Source organism: Pinus tabuliformis, chromosome 5_2 (assembly GCF_031772625.1).
Source record: "Pinus tabuliformis cultivar Carrire ecotype Pingquan chromosome 5_2, CPIR1, whole genome shotgun sequence".
Taxonomy (NCBI): Eukaryota; Viridiplantae; Streptophyta; class Pinopsida; order Pinales; family Pinaceae; genus Pinus; species Pinus tabuliformis.
Genome location: NC_142306.1, coordinates 860,504,895 through 860,527,746, shown reverse-complemented (window position 1 = coordinate 860,527,746; position 22,852 = coordinate 860,504,895). Strand labels below are relative to the sequence as shown.

General features: G+C 38.3%; 1 protein-coding gene across 1 annotated transcript in view; it reads right to left on the bottom strand.

Moving 5' to 3' along the window:
* LOC149162024 (PHD finger protein ALFIN-LIKE 4-like) overlaps positions 1-12,061 on the bottom strand; it is a 50,688-nt gene extending 38,627 nt beyond the window's left edge. Inside the window, exon 1 of the transcript XR_016261529.1 lies at positions 11,712-12,061. The gene's annotated coding sequence lies outside the window, so the exon portion shown is untranslated. The remainder of the gene's footprint in view (positions 1-11,711) is intronic.
* Between the last annotated feature and the right edge of the window lie 10,791 nt (positions 12,062-22,852).

The following is a 22,852-nucleotide window of genomic DNA, read 5'->3' as shown; positions in this document are numbered from 1 at the left end:
ACACACAATGATGTAAGATTTATGTTTTGAAGGAGGGTTGATAGGACCCAAAAAGTCCATGTCCCACTTCTCAAATGGCTCGAAAGTCACTTGAGGTGGTAGGGGCATCTCATCCTTTGGAGTAGGTTTCCCCATCCTTTGACATCGATCACATTGTCTGATATATCTCCTGACATCTTGATGAAGAGTGGGCCAATAGTAACCTACTTGCAGAATTTTGAAGGCAGTCCTTTTTGCTGCAAAGTGGCCCCCACAGGGTCCATCATGACAGGTTAGGAGGATGTCAAAAACTTCCTCCTCCCTGACACATCACATCAAAATCTGATCTAGGCCAAGTTCAAAAGGATTGCCCCCAATCCAGGTGAATGGGGCACTTTTCCTCACTATCTTGTTCTTCTCTTTTGAGGATAGGTGTGGTGGAAACTGTGCTGAAACCAAATAATTTTCTATATCAGAAAACCATGGAGAGAGTACTGAAATAGCAAATAGATGTTCATCTAGCATTTGATCATCCACCATTCCTTCTTCACCTGTAGGAAGATCTAGTCTAGACAGAAAATCAGCAACATTTTCCTTACTCGGTTTATCAATAATTGTCAAATCAAACTATTGCAATAAAAGTAACCATCTAATGATATGAGCATTTACATCCGGTTTATTCATCAAATACCTAATTACATCATGATCAGTGTGTATGAATGTTTTATAGCCGGTGATGTAATGTCTGAACTTATTTATGGAATGGACTACAGCTAGGAGCTCCTTTTCGATTACAGTGTAGTTTAGTTCTACCTTGGATAGGTTTTTACTGACAAAGTATATGGCATAAGGTAGCTTCTCATCAACTTGCCCTAAGGCTGCTCCTATTGGTTTGTTCGAGGCATCTGTGTGAATGTGGAAAGGTAGGGCCCAGTTTGGTCCTCTCAAGATTGGGGTAGTTACCAGTTTACCTTTCAAGGCATCCAGAGCCTCTTGACAATTGTCAGTCCATATGAGCTCAGCATCTTTTCAGAAAAGACAAAACAATGGAGAGGCTAGCTTACTAAAATCCTTAATGAATCTTCTATAATACCCTGCTAAGCCTAGAAAACTCCGAACATCTCTTACCTTTTGAGGAGGTGGGACCCTTTGGATGATAGCAATATTGTTGGGATCCACCTGTAATCCTTGTTGATAAAAAAATTGTATGACCTAGCACGGTCCCTTCAGTCATCAGGAATTCGCATTTTTCAAGACTGAGGGATAGGTTCATTTCAATATACTTGGCTAAAACTTTTCCCAGGTTAGTCAAAGCTTCCTGGATGTTAGAACCATAAGGGGTAAAGTCACCCATATAGATTTCCATTGAATCATGAACCAGTTAAGCAAATATGCTTAGTACTGCTCTTTGGAAAGTGGCAAGAGCATTGCACAACCCAAAAGGAAGGACATGGTATGCAAAAGTACCCCAAGGACAAGTGAAAGTGGTCTTATCTTGATCTTCCGGGCTGATTTGGATCTGGTTGTACCCGCTAAATCCATCTAGAAAGGAGAAAAACTTCTTCCCTACCAAGCCATCTAACACTTGATCTATGAAAGGTAAAGGGAAATGGTCTTTCTTGGTGGCCTTGTTTAGTTCTCGATAATCTACATAGATTCTCCACTTCCTGTTTTTCTTTGGTACTAGCACCAAAGGAGAAACCCATTCGTTGTCAGAGATAGGGTAGATGAATCCTGCATCCAACAACTTTTGTAGTTCTTCTTTGAAAATGTCCTTAAGGGTTGGGGTCATCCTCCTTTGAGGTTGCCTGACTGGTTTACAATCTTATTTAATGTAAATGTGATGAGTAGAGACTAAAGGGTGGACTCCCTTCATCTCCTTATAGCTCCAAGCAAAAGCATCCAAGTGATTTTTCAGTAGGCTACACAGTTATTTCTCCTGAGAGGTGGATAGGGATGAGTTGATCTTCAAGGTTCTTTCTGGGTTGAATTCCACATTTTTAGCTCGGAGAGAGGTCGGATCAGCCACATAGAGATCAACTAAAGGATTGGCTTGGGTTTCTTCCACTAGCTCTTCTAGTGGCAACACACTGGGGAGTGGATTCTGAATCAAGTTCTCGATAAGATCATCATGGGTTTGCGGACCCCCCCTACTGTACACAATGGTGCGGAATAGGCTTCATCCTCATCTTCCTCCTCCAACCAGAGAGGTAAGTCATGTTCTAGCAGAGATTGGGTAGGAGGATATAGGACTAGCTGTTTGGACATATGCCCGTTCTTGATTGTCATGTTCCCAACTTGACAACTGATGTAAGCATCTGCAGTAGCCAACCAAGGCCTTACCAGGATGAGAGGATACCTAGTGATCTTTTCCTTTGGTTGGAGAACAAGGAAATCAGGAGGGTACTCCCAAGAATCAATAGAGACCATTAAATCTTCCACAATCCCCTCAAGGTTCATGGTGGAGTGGTCTGCTAACGGCAGTACTGTTGAGGTCTTTCTCAGAACCTTGAAGGTTTAGTTTGAGCATAGTGTCCCTGGTCATCACATTAATGGCAACCCCTAAATCAATCAAGGTATGGGGGATTATGGTGCCATTGATTTGGACATCGACTATAGGACTCCCAGGGTCTAGATATTTTAGAAAGATTACTTGCTCTAACATCAGGTCGAACATTTGTCCTATGACATTGATACTTGGGGCATCTCTCTTGCGCCTACCTGGGTGCCTGAAGCACTTCTCCTTGATCATATTGTTGTATATAGGCACATCCTTTATGGCTTGGGGAAGTAGTATCCTTACACATAATTGTTTCAATTCTCCCAAAGGTTTAGTTTCTTCTAGGGTCAGTTGTGTGGTTCCAGTTAGTCTCTCAGGAAAGGGTGGAATGACTTTTGGTTCACTTTCTTGTTTTTCTTCCTCATCCTCCTTAGGAGGAGGTTGGCTATCTAGGAGAACCTTCCCAAATCGTAGGTTAATCTCCTGAATCTCCACAGCATAGGTCGGGCATGATGTTTCTCCACTATATACCTGTTGGGCATGTCTGTTGTTGGGGTTCGAGTTTGGTTGAGAAGGTATTTGGGGTTGTCTTGGTGGAGCAGGAGGTAATGGTTGTGGTTGAGCAGGTGGTGGAGGCAAAAGAACAAGAGGAGAGTTGTACTAGGGCGTCCACCATTGATGAGGTGCATTCCACTGAGGTTGTGGCTGAGCATAAGAGTGAAATGAATGAGCAACTGGCGGAGCCTGGTATTGAGGAGGATACGATCGAGGAGGGGGTGTGGACCAGGAAGGATGAGCAGGAGGACCACAAGAAGGCTTGGAAGTGGCTTGATTGGGGTTTTAATAGGCCTAGGATGTCCCTTGCATTCCCTCCTGGTAAGGTCTGGGTCCATGTGACCTACTTTGGTTCATGAAATAGATTGGTTCAGTGGCTCCTTCAGCCCCCTGATATGCAGCTTTGATTCCGGGCAAGGAAGTACACTGATTCATAGTATGGTCTTCTTCACAGACTAAACACACTTCTATAGAGTGCAATGGACATTCGTTCCTAGGATGCTTTCTAGTGCACCTGGGACAAAAGATGGCCAAATCCCTCTTAGCTTCCTCTTGTTTCCTTTTGATATGCAAGGTATCCATTTGCATGGCAAGAGTCTGCCTCACCTTACTCTTGAAATCTTCCAGCCGATTCTCAAGTTTGTTTCTAAGGGATGAACTGGATCAGGATGTACTGGCTAAAGGTTGACTTCCCCTACCTCTCTTTCTAGCTGATTTGGAATGGTTTTTAAACACAGTCTTTATGTCATCATAAGGTAGTTGGTAGATGTCTTCCCCAGCCAGCAGATGGAGGGTATCTAGAAGGTATTCATGGACTCCTCTGAGCAGAACCAACTTCAGAGATTCAGGGTTGAGTGTGCACCTGGCCCTTTTATAACTAAGTTGAAACTCCTCTTCATAGTCTTCTAAACATTCATCACCTCGCATGGTCATTCGAAAGATTTCTTCCTTGGTATCCTTTGACCTACAGTAGTCCCGGTATTTGTTGTTAAAGGCTTGTTGCATCTGAGTCCAAGTTGTGATATTGTTTCTAGGTAACCCCATGAACCAGCGCAATGCTGCATCCATGAGGGTAGAAGGAAACAGCTTCAACGTCTGCTCGTCCTCTGTATAGTCATAGGTTCGACAGAAAATATAAAATTCAAACAAGAAGGTATCACGATCTTCGGTAGTCAGTCCATGGAAGTGAGGTAAGGCTGAAGGGCTTATGTTTTTCATTTTTGTGTCCCCATTGGTCTCTCGGATAGGAAAGGCACCTTCTATTCTTTCCCCATTTCCTCTACCGTTTCTATTTTCAGCCATGGTCTCAGGAGGAATGGTTTCTTGCTCTTCTTCTATTATAGGATCTTCGTATATCTCTAGAAGTTCACCTATAGGTTCTTTTGGATCACTGCCACCAAAGAAGAGAGAAGGGTGACTCAAAGATGTGGTGGGGGTGTTGGGTAGGAATTTTCCTGAATTTTCTCTATTCCTACGAGGCATGAAAGGAAATCTCTTTTTTTTTTGGGGGGGGGGGTGATTTTTGTTTCTTTCTACTTGTACCTACAAAACTGAAATGCATTGAACAACAAATTGCAACTAACTGAAATAAACCTTGCTGAAATGGAGATTGCAGAATTGAAATGAAAGCAGGAGATGACTAATCTACTTTGTTGAAATGAAATTCCAAAATTGAAATGAAGCAGGAAATTCCTAATCTATGCTTGCTAAAATGAAATTGCAGAATTGAAATGAAAGAAGGAAATGCCTAATCTACGCTTGCTGGAATGAAATTGCAGAATTGAAAAGAAAGCAGGAAATGTCTAATCTACTTTTGCAAAATTGAAATTGCTGAATTGAAACAAAACAACTACTCTAATTTTGTTGAAATAAACTACTTAGCATAATGTTGCAGTAGAAAATAGAAGAAAAGAAATAATCACAAAATACTCTGACGTTTCCCCGACAACGGCGGCACAAAGAGTGATGAACTCCAGTATTGCAGCAATAATTCTACAACTCCTGGGATTCCTTCTTTAATTTTATCAACCCGGTAGTCTGTGACAAACTTGGAAGCAATGGTGTTGTATGCACAAGTACCAGCTCTTACTGCACGCTGTCACTTGATCAGCTGGCGCAAGTTCGCTACGCGCTTAAGCCAACTTTTATGGGTTCTCAGAAGAAACTTTTACTATGATGAAGGAAATTTAACTCTATAGGGGCTATTCTACTTGTAGAAAGAGAAGGAAAACTGAAACGAAACGCAAACCCTAGCAAACCTTAGTTTACCCACTAACCCTACTTTTGCAAAAAGAGATGGAAATGATTAAAATGGGTGCCATTAACTACTGGAAAGGTAAATTGCATTCATTCAAGCTACTTCTGAACAGAAATGAGAAGAAATCATCTTTCTGTACTTTTGGGTATTTTTATGTGGAATTATTATGCTTGTGATTTGACTGGTTGTGACTGTTCAGAGGTTTGGTGGAAAAGAAAGATGGAGTTGGATTTTTCAGAAGGTGAGGCAGGTGTGGAGAGGTCCTAAGAAGTCCCTAGTACCCTTCTGGAGACTTCCATCGTGATCAGACTTCGAAAAATCACTCGCAGGAAATTCTACAGGAGACTGCAGGGGATCTACAGGAGGTTCTACAGGAGGATCTACATGAGGAGGCCGAAAGTGGTTTTTGGAGGTTTGGATGTGGGAAAATGATGGGAAAAGGGAAATGATGCTAGGTAAAGGTGTTGGGGGGCCTATAACTTGTCAAGGAAGGAGATGGTTGGATTTGTTCAAAGGGAAAGAAATCAACTTTGTTAGAAAACGCAGAAATTAGGGCAGATTGGCGAAATGTGGCGAATGAGTGGGGAAATCTTGGAGAAGTGAGTTGGTGCTAGCTGTTTGATGGAGGGATGGTGAGCTGATATGTCCTACAATAGATCTGCACGTTCACTTAGCAAAACTGACCATAGAAAGAACTAACAACAAAGTTTTGTCTATCTTAACCTAATTTCTGACCTAAAACCAGAGAAATGTTGAACAGTATCTTATGAACAGAAAAGCATGCGAGAAAACCATGGTAAATGAATAGGAAACAATCTAAGCATGTGAATCCAAACTAATATCAACTTCTCCAACTTGAAATATCACACTAGTAGTTGCATTGGAAGAGCAAAAACTATGTTTTTGGTTGCAGCAGTAGTGCTTTAACCTCAAATCATAGTCCCAAGGAGGGAGAAAGGAGATCAAGACCTGTTGTTGACCTTTTTTGACCTCTTTCTGTCACTGCAGCAAACTACTTAAGAAACTTGAAGCAAAAACAACTATTCTAACCATCAAAAGCAACCTAATCTAATGAAGTAAAATAAGTATATGCAACATAAATTAATTCATGAAAGGAAACAAAACATATAAATACACAAAGGAGGTGTTGGGCAGCTTGGGTTGGGCCCTAACCCAGGAGCTTAAGCCCTCTAGAAAAGATTAGTGCTGGTTCAAAACTCGATTCATCTTCATTTATCAAAAAATAGCAATTACATCACAAAATTGTCTTCAAAAAGAGCTCGAAAATGAGTTGAGTACAATGCTGCACAAAAGTGCGAAAATATGCTAAGAACTGGCTAACCTACTGAGGCTTGAAGCCTTCTTATTTATACAAATGGGTACTCCCAACAGTCCTCCTAAACTTAAGGAACTCGGCTGCCTAGAACTAAAGATAATAGCAGCCCTACTTGACTTGCTCGGCTGCCCCTTGGAATCATCAATGCGGGCCTTTGTACTCTGAGTTGTTGATGGATAGTTCGAGTAAGGGTTCATTAATGAAGGAGACACCCCCCTACAAGTCCTCATCCCTGTTTCCTCGAGTTTGGCTGCCATTTCGCTCATAAATTCCTGATCCTTGTCCAAAATTGTCCAAAAAATCTGCAATAAATACTCATTAGACTACATGACAAAGTGATTATCCCCATTCACTCTATTGACATAAATATATTCAAAAACATGCACAAAACTATTGAGAATGGTGGATTAAATGAAAATAATAAGCAAAATGAGCCCATATAGTTACCCATTTCTGGGGCTCATCAAGTACCACAGAGAAAAGACGCTTGGAATATAGGAATGCCCTTAGAAGGAGTTTCCAAGGGAAACCTAGAACAAGTTTACATGCTCATCCAAAAGCTGGTGGCCTTCGTCAATGGCGATTAGAAGGAGTTTCCAAGGGAAACCTAGACCAAGTTTACATGCTCATCCAAAAGTAGTGCACAGGGTGTGTCCACATTAGTAAGTGGAAGAGTACCACAAAGAAAAGACGCTTGGAATATAGGGATGCCCTTAGAAGGAGTTTCCAAGGGAAACCTAGACCAAGTTTACATGCTCATCCAAAAGCTGGTGGCCTTCGTCTAATATGACTAGTGCTTGAAATAAAATCTAAATAACATATGTTACATTACCTATATCTATTGTTTCCAGCTTGGAAGAAACACCAATGCCATGCTTAACAGCGAAAAAAAAAGAGAGTTTAAATGCTCTGTTTTGTCATTGTGTGGTATGTTCACACTAGAAAGCAGTGCACAGGGTGTGTCCACATTAGTAAGTGGAAGAGTACCACAGAGAAAAGGCGCTTGGAATATAGGGATGCCCTTAGAAGGAGTTTCCCAGGGAAACCTAGACCAAGTTTACATGCTCATCCAAAAGCTGGTGGCCTTCGTCAATGGCGATTAGAGATGATCTGACAGCCATGGTCTTCATGTAATTGGTCGTGTCCTCATGTGGTCGGTGAAATTAACCTTATCTCTTGGGTGGAGGTTGTTGGAGATTCTATCCATTCATTGGCCTATATATCATGGCCACATACTTATGGAGTAACTATATCACCACTTGGAGTAGGGTGGAGGAGAAGCATAAAAGGATGCCTTGGCAATTCGGAAAGATATCCGGAATGGAGTTTTGGTTTCTTGCAGCTAGTTGATAAGAGACTAGGCTGGTCTGAGTTGGTGAGCTTACCTTCTTAGGAAAGTTGTTCTTGTGTGGTTGGAGATTGTAAGATCCCAAAATGATAAAATTATAATAAATATAGCACACTTAGTGTTCTAAAAGAAATAAATTTTTGACAGAGATAAGAACACAAATGGGATCTAGAAATGTAGCCTTATTTATATTAATAGCTGAAAACAAGATACATGCCCACGAGTACTCATAAAATCAACTCACTTCTGGCAAGTTTGACTCATGGACAGAGAGTCAGACTGAGGATGGAGTTAATTTGGCTTGACAACAAGCCCAAGTATGGTTTGGCTTGGGAGTAGACTCAATGATTCTTTCACCTATTAAGAAAATCCAAAAAAAAAATAACTTTTTATGTCAATATAAGAAGTAATCTCAAAATTATATACAATTGTTCACCAATTCTGCATGAGTGTGTATCAAAAGTTAAGGCTTATATTTCATATACAAATTGACTAAACATGTCAAACAAAATAACTTCAAGAAGTATGAACATAAAATAGCCCCTAGATGGGAAGATTACATTATCCTTTACTATTGGCCTTCACACATTTGAATGTGTAGGCATTGGTTGCAAATTCAATTGACACTTTTAACATTTCTAGCTACATTTCTACACTTCCATTCCACTACATTTTTTGATAGCTTTTGCCAACATTTCACTGCAGTTGAACCTTCAGCTTTTGGCCAAATCCCATGTGCTCTTTGCACATAGTAGAGAAAGTGAAAATACATGCATGGTATGAACATATGTGCGTGCATGCATCTATCAGAGTGTCTGAGAGAGAGAGAGAGAGAGAGAGAGAGAGAGAGAGATCTAGAAAAAAAAATCAGGCAAGACATGAGTTAAAGTATTACTAAACATATTTCACAATCAATAGAGGTACAACAATCAGGATATGAGAATATAAACAAGTTTGTTACATGCCTGGGTGTCTAGAAATGTGCAAGCTGCCTCCAAAGCAACCTCTAGTGCCCTGAATTCAAAGGGAAAATCATCTGCAGATGAACCACTATAAATTTCAGCATCACTAATTGATTTTTGTTGGCTAGACTATGCGCTGCCAGACGTGGCATCATCCCTCAGTTCTTGTCTACTTGACACTAGTGGAAATCTTGAGCTTCCTTGTTCTCTAGAATGCCACATATTGTTAACCATGTCATTTCTAACATTTAGACGCCTCTGTAGTTCTGCCACATACTGTAGAATATAGCTTTCCAATGAATTTAACAGCAGTACTTCATCAGTTGTGATTATACACCTTATCTATTCTAGATTCACAACAATTGCTCTCTCTCATCCCAGAATAGTGGAAGGATATACAAATAATGGATCCAAAAGATGGAGATCCCTAGCCGGCAAGTCACAACGCTTCATTATTGTTAATTTATCTACCTCCAAAACTTGAGAACTCCGATTTTTATCTATTCTTATCCATGACCGAATCCCCTTCCCTCTCTTTTTAACTCCCAAAAGGTCTAGTCCTTGAAACAGAGGCCTGCCAGGCATGGTTGATCGACAAGGAGCTTCACATGCCACAGAAACAGAAGGCCAAGGAGGAAGAAAGGGCTATTTCAAATCTGCCATATAATACTGCTTTTCAGGTTCTGAGAATTTGTTTTCACGGGATCAAAGTCTCCAAACCTGTGTCTATAGTTATTGATAAGTGATATGTGCCTCTGAACAATATATTTCCTTCTGAGGTTTTATATTTATTTTGAAAGAAAGGCTTCACAAGCGCGGATTCCAAAAGCATCTAAAGATCATTGCCTTACATTTCTATAGGTGAACCTTGCACTCAGTGCTCCAACTCTACTAGCTCATAACTGCAAGACTCCTTGAACAGAGATAAAGACAATTGACCAATGCCATTTTACCAGATCAAAAGATCACAACCATTTCCAAAATGTGTCCTCATTTCATGAAAGTATATGTAGATTGACTCTGGGAAACAAATAAAAATCTCCGACTCTTGAACTCTAAACAAGTAAATGTCCAAAGTGAACCTCGAGTTGGTTCCCAAATGTTGTGAGCTTGAAGTGTAATGCTTGAAAGGTGGCATCCCTTGATATTCAAAATAGAATTCAGAGTCATCTCAAAGAAAAATTTCACAGAAGTTTATCCTAAATTCCCAGTTTCAACTTTCAACCCCTACTTGCATTCACACAAGTAAAAGATCAACACACTCATTGAACTAGATATTCAGAACAGAATTCAGATTTATCTTAAAGAAAAATGGGAAAAATGTATTTTACTATTGATTCCCAGTTTCAACCCCCTCATGCATTCAAACAAACAAAGCATCAACCCATTCAACAAACAAAAGCTCCCTATTATCGATTCCCAATTTCAACCCCCTTTTGCTTTCACACAAATAAAGCATCAACCAATTTCAACTAACAAAGGCTCCCTTATGCACACTAGCTGCGGTTCAAATAAAATCTCCCCTTCCTGAAGTTTGTTTATCCATTGAGAGATTACTATGTAATTTGCCATTATGTGTTCAAATCTGGACAATTAATTTCCCTCTGGCTTTCGACGTGCTCTGTTAAATTTGACTTGCAGCAAAAATCTTAAGGGATAAACAATTAAATCCCCTGTGTTGATTTTCCAGGGGGAATCTTAAGGCATGAAATATTTTCTACTAACACAAAACAGACTGTTAATCCGTTTGAGGTAGCATATAAAGTACTAATACCAAATCAAACATTCTGATAGACATAGTAAAATCAACAGAATTACTAGAAAGTGGGTAAACCTTTTTAAAAACATCTGGACAATTCACAATTATAATTTTAAGAAATTAAAGAGACTATTTGATTCTCCCCGTTGCTTCATCATCTTGAAGCTTTATAATTGTGAACAACATTACTGCATAATTTCTTTGTAAATCACAAATCTTAAATGACTCGGACAGGATGCTCTACATATGACATTTATTCCGTGATTTTCATTGCAAATTCTCATTATTTTAATAATTACTTACTATATAGACCTCACTGTTGCAACCTAAATGACTCAAAGTTCAAACAATAATTGAATTCAACATGCACAACTGTGTAAATATGCATAAGTCGCACAACAATCCGCTATCCATAAAGGTGAATTTGCACGACATGGGAACGGTTGTTGTTTCAATTTTCGACCAAATTCAACTGACAATGAAGTCATGTTTTTTACTTTACCAAAACCATTGTAAGAAAAAGCATTATGACCACCCTAAAAACAATCCAGAATTATCTCTGAGAGGAACAAACCCCCGCCCATGAAAATATCTGTAAGCTAAAAGGAATAAAACAAATAGCAAAAAGGGGAAAGAGGAAGGAATATAAATTATGTGATAAATCTTACCCGCATACAGCAATCCCAGCTTGCTCCAAATTTGATCTTCAGAATAAATAAAATAACCTACGAAGATTCATCTGTGGAAGAATCGACGAGTAGGAAGAGAAACTAGGGCTCCAAGATTTGAGTTGCGAAGGGGATGGATGTAGGTTAATGTAATGGCTTCTCTCTTGACCATTTCAGAACCACAACATTTTGGAATAGCAAATATCAAGATATGGAAGAAAATAATATGTTTTAACTTCAATATTGGCACCCTAACCCCACCCAACCATGCAACAATAAATCGAGCATGAACACACAACCTCCATACATAAGCAAGAGGATTACAAAAATAGAAATGCAAGCCAAACCTGTTGTTTGTGTAGGCATACACTAGGCCAGTGAAGAAGCATAAAATCCAAAATAAGAGGCAGCTCTCCTGACCTTCTAAATCTTCAAAAGAGTCTTCCACCTACTCTCCTCCATTTTTGGTGCTAGTCTGAGAAAAACCGCACCTAGCTCTCCCAAAGGAGAACAAAAATAAACTTGAATATTGCGCAAACCAGGAAATCTACCATTGCAACCAAATACGACTTGCAAACCAGGAAATCAGGGCCATTGCAAGTAGATCCACCCTCCAAATTGGAAATAGGGGCCATTGCAAGCAGATCCAACCTCCAAACTAGAAATCGAGGTTATTGCAATCAAATCCAACTTCGAAATGAGGCGAATCAGTTTTTTGGATTGTTTATCCACCTTATTTTTTAGGGCTAAAATATAATAACTATTTATTTTTTAAATAAAGTTTTGGCTAACTATAGAAAATGTGTGTAATATAAAAAATTTCCCTTCCAAAATATAAAACCCCTTAAATTTCGACTTTGGGCTAAGATTCTCCCCTAAAATTTGCTATGCTCTCAAGGTACATACTCCACTGAAGCATTCATTGAGTATGACCTTCTTTGGACTATTCTTGTTTTGGATAGCTAGTCCTCAAAGAATATTGGTCCATGACTACTCTTATATTAGATGCCCTACCTCATCCCCAAAGAGTACCAAATGCCATATGGTTACCCAATCCTCCATTCTATCTTCCCAAGTGAAGATAATAATGATGTGCCTATCTCTCCCTCTCAACTACTAGGGAGGATATATGAACCAAGCCAAGTTTGTATCTCAATTACACAAGCTTCTTGTTAGGAATTTATTTCATCAATATGTTAGCTACCTGCTCATTTAGTGGAGATATATTGTAGTTGCAACACATCATTTTGTACTAGGTCCCGAACAAAGTGATACTTGTTGTTTATATGCTTTGTCTTTCCATGAAATATTGGGTCCTCAGACAAATGTATACAACTGGCATTGTCACAATATATAACTATAGGGTCCATAAGTCCTTCGAATAGATCATATAACATCTTCCTCAACCAGACCACTTCTTTTCTTACTTCATAGGCCGCAACATTCTCAGCCTCAGCACTACTCAAAGAGATTGTGTCTTTCTTTCTTCTCATCCATGATATTATAGAGGATCCCAACCTAAAACATCAACCCGTAGTGTTTATTCCACCCTGCTCGTTGCCTCCCCAGTCAAAATATGTATATCCAATCAGGTGTACATCATTCCTCCAATCATATTTCACATAATAGTGGATAATTCCCCGCAGATATCTCAGTATATGTTTTGTTGCTATCCAATGATCATGCTTTGGCTCCACTTGGAATTAGCTAAGAATTTTTATTACAAAACATATGTATGGTCGAGTGTTCACCAAGTACATTAGTGATCCAATTAGTTGTCTATAGCTGGAAGGATCCATAGGGCTTGATTCAAAACTCCTTAGTCTCTTCAGGTTTGTGATCATCAGAGTGGTCCGAGGTTTGCAATCCATCATGTCAAACCTCTTCAACATCTTTATCAAATACTTTACTTGACCCAAATAAACTTCATGAGGTCCTTGCCAGATTTCTAGTCCCAAATAGTAATGCATCAACCCTAGATCCTTCATGTCAAATTATGCTACTAATTGCTTCTTACATTCTTTAATTCGACCTTCTATGCCTGTCAAGTGAAGATCATCTATATACAGCATAACGATTACAGGTTCTCCATCTACAACCTTGATATACAGTTAGGATCAATATAATTTTTTGTGAAGCCTATTCTTTGTAGATATGCATCCATTCTAGCATACGATGCCCTTGGTGCTTGCTTGAGGCCATATAATGCTTTCTTCAATATGCAAACATATTCCTTTCTATCTTTAAATTCAAATCCCAAGGGTTGCTCTATATAGACTTCCTCATCAATTGTGCCATTCAAAAACACAATCTTGACATCCATTTGATGGATGTTCCATTCCATCGATGCTGCTAGAGATACTAATGAACGAATTGTTGTGTACCTTGTTGTCAGAGAAAATGTCTTTTCATAGTCAATGCCTGCTTGTTGAGAGAAGCCCCTAGCCACAAATATTACCTTACACTTATCTATACTTCCATTTTTTGCATGTTTTATCTTATAGATCCATTTTGAAGTCACCACATATTTGTCTTCGGGCCTAGGTACAATCTCTCAAACTCCATTTTTCATTGTAGATTTATACTCTTCATTTATGGAATCCTTCCATTCCTCATGATTGATAACATCTTCAAAAGTGGATGGTTCAACTTCAATTAGTTTTGTCATGTATGCAGCATACCCAAAATATCTCTTGGGTTTCTTGCTTTCTCTAAATGAGCCTTTCGTTGGCCCATGACCTTCTACATCAAGTAGTGTATATTTCAACCAATTTGGTATCTTTCTTGATTCAGGGAGGACCACGCATTGAATGGGTTCACTGGGACCCTCGTCTTCATGTTGAAATTTATCTTCTTTTTGGTTAACTTTTTCTTCAAATTCTGGAAGCTCTTTGTCATTAGAGTCCATGGGAAGTTCTTTAGATTTATTCAATACAATACTCTCGTCAAATATGACATCGTAACTTACTTCTATATGGTGTCCTTCATTTATTTATATTTGATAAGCCTTAGAGGGGTTGTTGTAGCCAACAAATATTTTCCCTTTGATAAGGTCTTTGATTGTTTATGATGACCTGTCATGTGCCTAGATGCACCACTATCAATTACCCAAACACTTTTGTCTTGGAATGTGCCAGTGAGTGCCGAGAAGAGACCTTCATCATTTTCTTTGATTACTTCCTTCTTTGTAGAGAATAAGAGAATCCATGCTTCCTTGATGCTTTTATTGAGATATATTTCTACCTTTGAACACTTATTGATAAACTTCTTCAATGTATTGGAGATCTTCATGATGCTCTTAGCCAACCTTAGCTCTAAAAAAAAGTTGAGAATTCAATGGGGAAATGATTATGATTAATTATCTTTACTGGATAATTGCTCGTAGTTCATTTTTACTTATTGGATTTGTTCCTTATTATTATATATGTGAAGCATCAAACATATACCAAAAACAAAAGAACAATGACACAGTATATAGGTTGCAAGCCAGGGAAAAGCCTCTCCTCATGAGAGGAAAACCCTTAAATCTCTTCTCTTCCTTATAGACTCTTTAATTGATGAATTCCATGACCTTTAGACTAAAACCAATACCCTAAAAGACCAATACCAACCTCTTTGAATGATGTGCCAACTTCGATATAGCCAAACCCAGTCAAATATCTTCCATTAGCACCTTTTTCAACCTCCTCCTGCAAGATTTTCGACCTCCTTTTGCATATCTGAAATTTCAGCTTCGTAGTGTCAACTGCTGCTACCAAACGTGGGAACTTCAATCTTATTGAAGAGTCCTCCTCTTACCTTCTCTTTCCTTTCCCTGACTTCTAGAGCTTGAGAGTGACCATTAGCGACCTTCCCCTGACCTCTTTGCCGCCTTCTCTCCAAGATCAAACTTGTAGATGGATGGCTTAGGTTAGCTACAGAAACCCTAGTCCTCTTTAGCGCGTGTGAGAGAAAGATAGCACAAACATAAAAACGCCTTCGTCCTTCTTCTCCTTCACTGCCTCTTCCTTCCTCTTCCTTTACTAGAATGAGTGGTGATTGTGTGTGCTTTAAGGAGGAAAATTGTGCTTCTATATAATAGGCTTCTTCAATGGTAGACATGGCCCTTCCGTTGGGCCGACTTTCCACCTTCCGGGTTGACTTGGTCTTGGAGAGTATTCTGACATTTTAAAGATAAAAATAATTTTCTTTACAAGTTACAACGTGCCCAATGGGGTCTTCAGCTTATGACAATGACTCTTTTGACTTCTTGACCTAAGAGAAACCATCGAAGCACTCAATGGGTTCTTGACCTATAAAATAAAATACCTTGAGCATGAAACCCATGCTCCAAAACTAGCAATAATAATTTTCTTTCATTTCATAATTTACAAGAATCGAAAATATATTTCATACTTATGAAGACCGAACCTAGTTACACATTTTTAAACACTTTGTAACTCATGATGGATCAGTCTTTCTTTGATGTACTTGAAAAGAATCTCACACTGTGTTAGTTACACAGTTTTCAACACTTTGTAACTCATGATGGGTCAGTGTTTTTTTGATGTACTTGACAAAAATATCACATTGTGTTGATGTACTTACAAAAATCTAACATTTTGATGTACTTGACTAAAATCTCACATTGTGTTAGTTACACATTTTTCAAAACTTTGTAACTCATGATGGGTCAGTATTTTTTTGATGTACGAGAAAAATCTCACATTGTGTTGATGTACTTACAAAAATCTAACATTGTGATCTAGATCGTTGGAGGAATGAGAATTAAATTTTGACACAAGAATAAAAATTAAATCTTCCCAGCAAGTCACCCATCCTAGAGGCACGCTCAGTTGCAGAGTTCTCATGAGATCTAATGAATAAATGTCATTGTGATCCAAGTTGTTTAATAAAAAAAACTTCACTAATGGTAAAGGAATATGTCAGAATGCTTAAGATAATTATTGTAGAACAATAGTATAATAAGAACTTCTAATATGGAATGATGCATAAAAGAGATATCGTATAAAAATAACACAAGGGGAACTCCAATATTCATTGAAATGGGTAATAAACCATGAAGCTACATTATGATAAAAATGACGATTTAATCCATGGTGAATTTCCATTTTTAAACTTTTTACGGGTATCTTTCACTGAGAGTTATGCCTCCTATTACATTTCAAATACCATGGTTTACAAAATCCATGGGTAAATACTATGGGAAAATATAATAAATTACAACATGGGTAAATATAATAAATTATGATACCATGGGTAAATACAATGGTTTACAAAATCCATGGATTAGATTCTCACTTTAATATTATGATTTATTTTGTTTATTATCATGCATAATCCATGGTTTAACCACCATCGATAAAAAATAGTTATTAACTAGGGTAATTAATTTCCACTTGGATCAATCCTCCCCTTAAGAAGAAATGGTCCCCATTGTGTAAATTTCCCTTTCGGGAAGCCTTTGTTGAATATGAGCATAACTGTGGGTTTGTGGATGACCCAAAATTAAGTGTTTTAGAAGACAAGAGTTTTTCGTGGTTGACCCATAACTGTGGATTTGTGAATGACCCTTAATCATGATGAACAAAGATTCGATGACAGAGATACCTTGTAATGTTTATGGGAAAACTGTGATGCTGATAGTGTGCGGCCTAGCAAATAGCAAATGGACTTTAGTGACAAGGGTTTTGTGTGGTTGACCGATAACCATGATGAACAAATATCCAAGGATAGAGATACCATGTAACTCTTGTGAGCCAACTGTGATGTTAACAGTGTGAGACCTAACAAATGGATTTCAGTGGAAAGTGTTTTGTGTGGTTGACTGATAACTATGCTGAGATATTTTTCTTTTTGCTCTTATACCACTGATCCAAATCATTGGAGGAATGAGACTTAAATATTGACCCACTAATAAAAAATTAAATATTCCTAATCACATTGAACTACATAGTTCTCATGAGATCTAATGCATTAATGTCATTGTGATCCAAGTTGTTTAACAAAGGAAACTTGATGAATGATAAATGTATATGTCATAAAAGTATAACAAGAACTCAAATATGACATGATGCATAAAAGAGACATTGTATAAAATAATTATAATAAGAATTCAAAGCATAAGAAAAATATTGCAGAAAAATAACATAAGAGGAACTCCAATATTTATTGAAATGGTTACAATATCATGATGCTACATTATGATAAAAATGATGATTTGCTCCATTTATATTTCTTAGAGGTGTTTTTCACCAACAGATACATTTCAAATACCATGGTTTACAAAATCCATGGGTGAATACCATGGAAAAATATAATAAATTACGACACCATGGGTAAATATAATAAATTATGATACCATGGGTACACGCCATTGTTTACAAAATCCATGGGCGAATAACATGGGTAAGTATAATAATTATGATGGTAAAATTGGAAAAGTCGCGCCATTAGATTCTCACTTTAATATAATGATTTATTTTGTTTATTATACATGGGTTTAACAACAATTGATTAAAAAAAATGATTAATTGCACTAATTATTTTATACTTGGATCACATTGTATGCTATTATTTATGGCTTTGTCTACTCAGGCCACATTTTAGCTTGGACGACAAATTTGTAGAGAATTTTTTTTTTTAAATCTCCGTTGGATTGACTGAATCGCTTTTTAGATGGTTGAAATGGATTCAGCACCATCAAGAACCTCTAAGGGACTAATAATATTTATGTTCCACAATTGTAACCCATATTTCTAAAAATTTCAATAGTTGTAACCTATATTTCCAAAAATTTCAACCAAATTTTATTAACAAATTCCCGAAATTTCCATTATTTAATCAACACAATTATAACCTCATTAGATTACTCTATTATTTAAATCTATTATTATTTAAATCTATTATTTATAACTTTAATGTATTATAGATAGTAGAGGTTCAACAAGTATTTCTAAATTTCGATTCCAAACATCTTAGATTCGAGTAGTCTGAAAAATTAGTCCAAAGATCTAGACGCAGCTCTGTCATGTCAAAATTTTATAACTCTCACTTATTTATGCATTATATAGTGTTAAATTTTATGCATATATATTAATGTTATTTATTTATTCAGTTATATGCAAGTTTTAAAGAACAAAACTTTTACGCAAAATGAAGCATAAACAAATTCAATATAATTCAATTTTACCTAATCAGAAATTTAGATAGATAAACAAAAAAGTTTATGATTAGTATATAATGAGAAATTTAAATAAATAAAGATAAAGGTTTGTCATTAATATATAATAAAGAACATAATAGGTCATTCATAAGGATAACTCGTTATAAAGGAAAACAATACTTTACTGAATAGTAGATGTGTTTTTATGAAAATTAACTGATTGAACTTACATATTTGCACTTAGCTATTAGGATTTATGTTAGTTAACGTAAATGTCTATATTTCAAATTTAAGGTTTAAATTTTTCTCACTATGGAATTTTGCATTTTTTTATTAAGAATTAAAGGCGAGAAAATAAAACCTTCGTATGGAACGTCAAATTCTAGATGGGTGTGCTATAGGTATCAACTAATACCCATGACCTTATGAGACTAAACTTGTGCAGACGATTATTATCCACTATTGAGAAGCCCAATCATTGTGCACATGATTATTATCCACTGTTGAGAAGCCCAATCATTGGTGAGCAGACTCTTACATGGTTAGTTTGAAGTACTCTTTGCATCCCTAGGTTTATTAGACAACCTGGGTGGACATCGCATGATAATTGGTATGGTTCGCCAAGTTTGCAATAAGTGTCAGGAGAATTTAATTCCAATTACTTATTAGGTCTCATAATTATCTATCTAAGTGTCACAATCATTTAGGGTTTAGTTTAGTTCAGTGGAGTTTCAATCTTGTCATTTAATGTTCATACTCTTATGTAATTCATTTAACTGATTTTGAATATTGAGAAAATTGCTTTAAGATTTTCATTTTTTAAGATGGTATTAGAGCATGAAATTATATAAAACTAAAAGAAACAGCATTTCAACAGAAAATTACAAAAATGGTGAAGAGCTCCATGATGAGAAACTGAGAGGAGCTCAAGGTCGAGAGAAGAAAACCAGAGAAGGTGGCAGAATCTGGACTTTCGCATCTCTGAAGAAAGAGAAATGCAGGAAAAAAACGCCACTCTTATGTGACCAAAAATTTCTGGAAATTGCCGCAGTCTTAAGGTCGAGAGAAGAAAACCAGAGAAGGTGACAGAATCTGGACTTTCGCATCTCTGAAGAAAGAGAAATGCAGAAAAAAAACGCCACTCTTATGTGACCAAAAATTTCTGGAAATTGCCGCAGTCTTTAAGTGAATAAGGTTGCACAACCATTTTGTGTTGGGAAGCTTCAAATATTGAAGCACGTGGTCAACGTCAAATCTGCAACGGTAATTTTATCTCGTGGTCAACTTTTCTAATTGGAGCACGAAGTTTCAAAACAACTGGGAGCTCGAGGTCACATAAGGTACGATAGGTCGTTTGTCTTTGCACTAAAGAACAAAGTTTTGGAATTTCCATGTCATTTCCAAGCATTCAAAGTTAAGGTCAAAAGGTACATAAGCATATGGAAATTCAAAAAGTCGTTTTCTAAAAATTTGTTTCATGAAAGGCTTTCTTTTAACTAACCTTACGATATGCCCTCCTGAGATATTCGTGAAGTTATGAGATGTATATGATTTTTTTTTTTCGAAAAAATTAAAAAATGTCTTTAAAACGGTTTATATTTTTAAAAGGACTTTCTTCATTGTTGGTGTACATGCACTAGGTGTAGACTAGCCGTAGACTTAGACTAGCTGTAGACTAGTTGTGTTGGTGTACATGCACCTATATTAGCTCTAGTTAACTTATTGCTTGCATGCATGCGGCACAACACACTTAGCTTTAGTTAGCTTTAGTTAGTGCATGCACAACTAAGCTTAACATTAGTTGCTTTTATGTATTTATACTAAACCTCATAATGTAGAATTGACTTTTCATTCTTTTCTCAATTCTTGCTCGCTTTCTTCCTTGCCTTGCAAGCTTGTTATTGTTTTGCAGATCTAGATCTATCTGTGTTTCTCTAAATCTTACATGGTATCAGAGCACAGGGATTTGTAAATCAGTGCACAAGCAATTTATTTGCAGGTTCAGAAGATTGAAGCAACAACAAAGAATGGAGTCTAAATTGGAGTTTCCACAATCGGCAATTCTCACTCCATATAACTATTTCGAATGGAAGCCAAAGATTCAACTTCATCTCAGAAGTAGAGGCTTATTTCGAATAACCATGGAAACGGAAGTTGAACCAACATCGGCAGTGGAGAAATCAAGATATTTCAATCGCATGGACGAGGCCTTCGGCATCCTATGTTTATCTATTTCTCCAGAACTGCTATTTCATGTTGAATCATGTTCAACTCCAAATGAGGTATGGAAAATTTTGGAAGAATTGTTTGGAAAACAAAATGAAATGCTTAGAATGGTAGAGGATTCGATTGCAATTTATAGAAATAGCCGTGAAAACTTTAGCTTAGAACCGGAGGACCCGCATGTCGCCAGCCTGTACGCCACCAACTACGTCCAAGGTCTCCAAGAAACCGACGATGGTGACCCTAACCAGTCGGAGGGCACCATCAGAGGCACTGGCTGTGCAAACGTTGCATGCACGGGAAATGAGCCAAAGAAGGATAATGGAGCAGCCATGGCCGTGTCCCTCGCAACAGGATTTGGTCAGGCCCAAGCTATGAATCCGGCTTTGACCTCCATGGGTTCTTTAAATTCTCCACTGCAAACCCTCAATCCTCACCTAAACCCTGGATTGAGTTCGGCTTTGAACCCTGCTCTGAGAAATTCACTATTGGGTGCAGCACCGCCTCTTCATCATTCTGGGCCGTTTCCTGCATTCTATGATCAGCATCCGCAACCGCCGCCGCAACATTCTCAGCTCCTTTACTCTCAATCTCGCTCGGATTACGAGCCCGTGACAAGGTCTGTACCCTTGGGAGTGATCAGTTGGTGGTTCAATGACAATCCATCTGACGTTTTGGAAATCCTCTTCCTCGGAGATACATCTAAGGCCCACCGATCGGGAGAGTTCACTGATTTCTACCTGATGGGTGCCTCGAATGGGTCGACCAAAATCTGCGACTGGGTGGAGGATCCCAAGACAGAGTTAGCCGAAACACGGTGGTATGCCACCGATCAGCTCCTGCCGGACGGGAGAGTAATCGTCGTGGGAGGCCGAGCGGTTTTCATGTATGAGTTCGTGCCAAAAGCGACAGGCAACACGCACAAGAAGTTCCCCAGAATTCATCGGAGACCTGCGAGTCTTGATGAAGATCAGCTCGGACATCGCCATGGGCATGTGGTTGTTAACAGCCCACCTCAGGAATTACCTGCAAAAATTGACGAGAGAATTCAGCTGAGGAAATCTGTTTGGGATTGCGACAGTAGTCTATACGATTCCTTTGAATTGTACATCTTTTCTGGGCAGCTAAATCGAGCCATAGACGCAGCATCCAGTACGCCGTCCGCTCTGGTCAACGGTCATGATTCTATCGGTGGTATCCGGTGTTTGTCGATGCCACACTATGTTTCCACTAACAGTCACGAACGCCAATACTCCAGTGTGAATCGGAAGCTTCTTTTGTTAGGCGGAAGCAATCCCAACGACCTGGAGAGTGTATATACCGTTCTCATCTACGACTTCACATGTGCTAAGTGGAGCCGTGGTACAGACATGCCCATCCGTGTAATCGATGGCGCTTGCACCGTTTCCCCGGAAGGGCTGGTTTACGTTGCCGGAGGAAATAGTCTGCGGGGAGCAGCAGTTTACAATGTAGAGAAAGACGAGTGGAAGATTCTCCCTCAGATGAACCAACAGTGGTCCCGCTGCCTTGGCGCTTTCATTGCCGGGAAATTCTTCGTGGAGGGTCATGTCATAGAGCTGAGTACAGCGGCAGCGTTGAGCAGAAGTTTCACTTCCTGGGTGATCGACTCGGGGTGAAGGACGTGACTGCCTAGCAGTTTTTTTTTACTTTTGCATTATATTTTGAAGGGGGTTTTCTTCCCATCGGGTTTTCCCTCTTTCCTCTTTTTTATGCATTGTATATGGGTACCTAAAATGGCCATGTTGTCGGGACTCATTCATTATTACATCACACTCACCTAAGTTATGCTTAAGGGGGGGTGTTGGTGTACATGCACTAGGTGTAGACTAGCCGTAGACTTAGACTAGCTGTAGACTAGTTGTGTTGGTGTACATGCACCTAGATTAGCTCTAGTTAACTTATTGCTTGCATGCATGCGGCACAACACACTTAGCTTTAGTTAGCTTTAGTTAGTGCATGCACAACTAAGCTTAACATTAGTTGCTTTTATGTATTTATACTAAACCTCATAATGTAGAATTGACTTTTCATTCTTTTCTCAATTCTTGCTCGCTTTCTTCCTTGCCTTGCAAGCTTGTT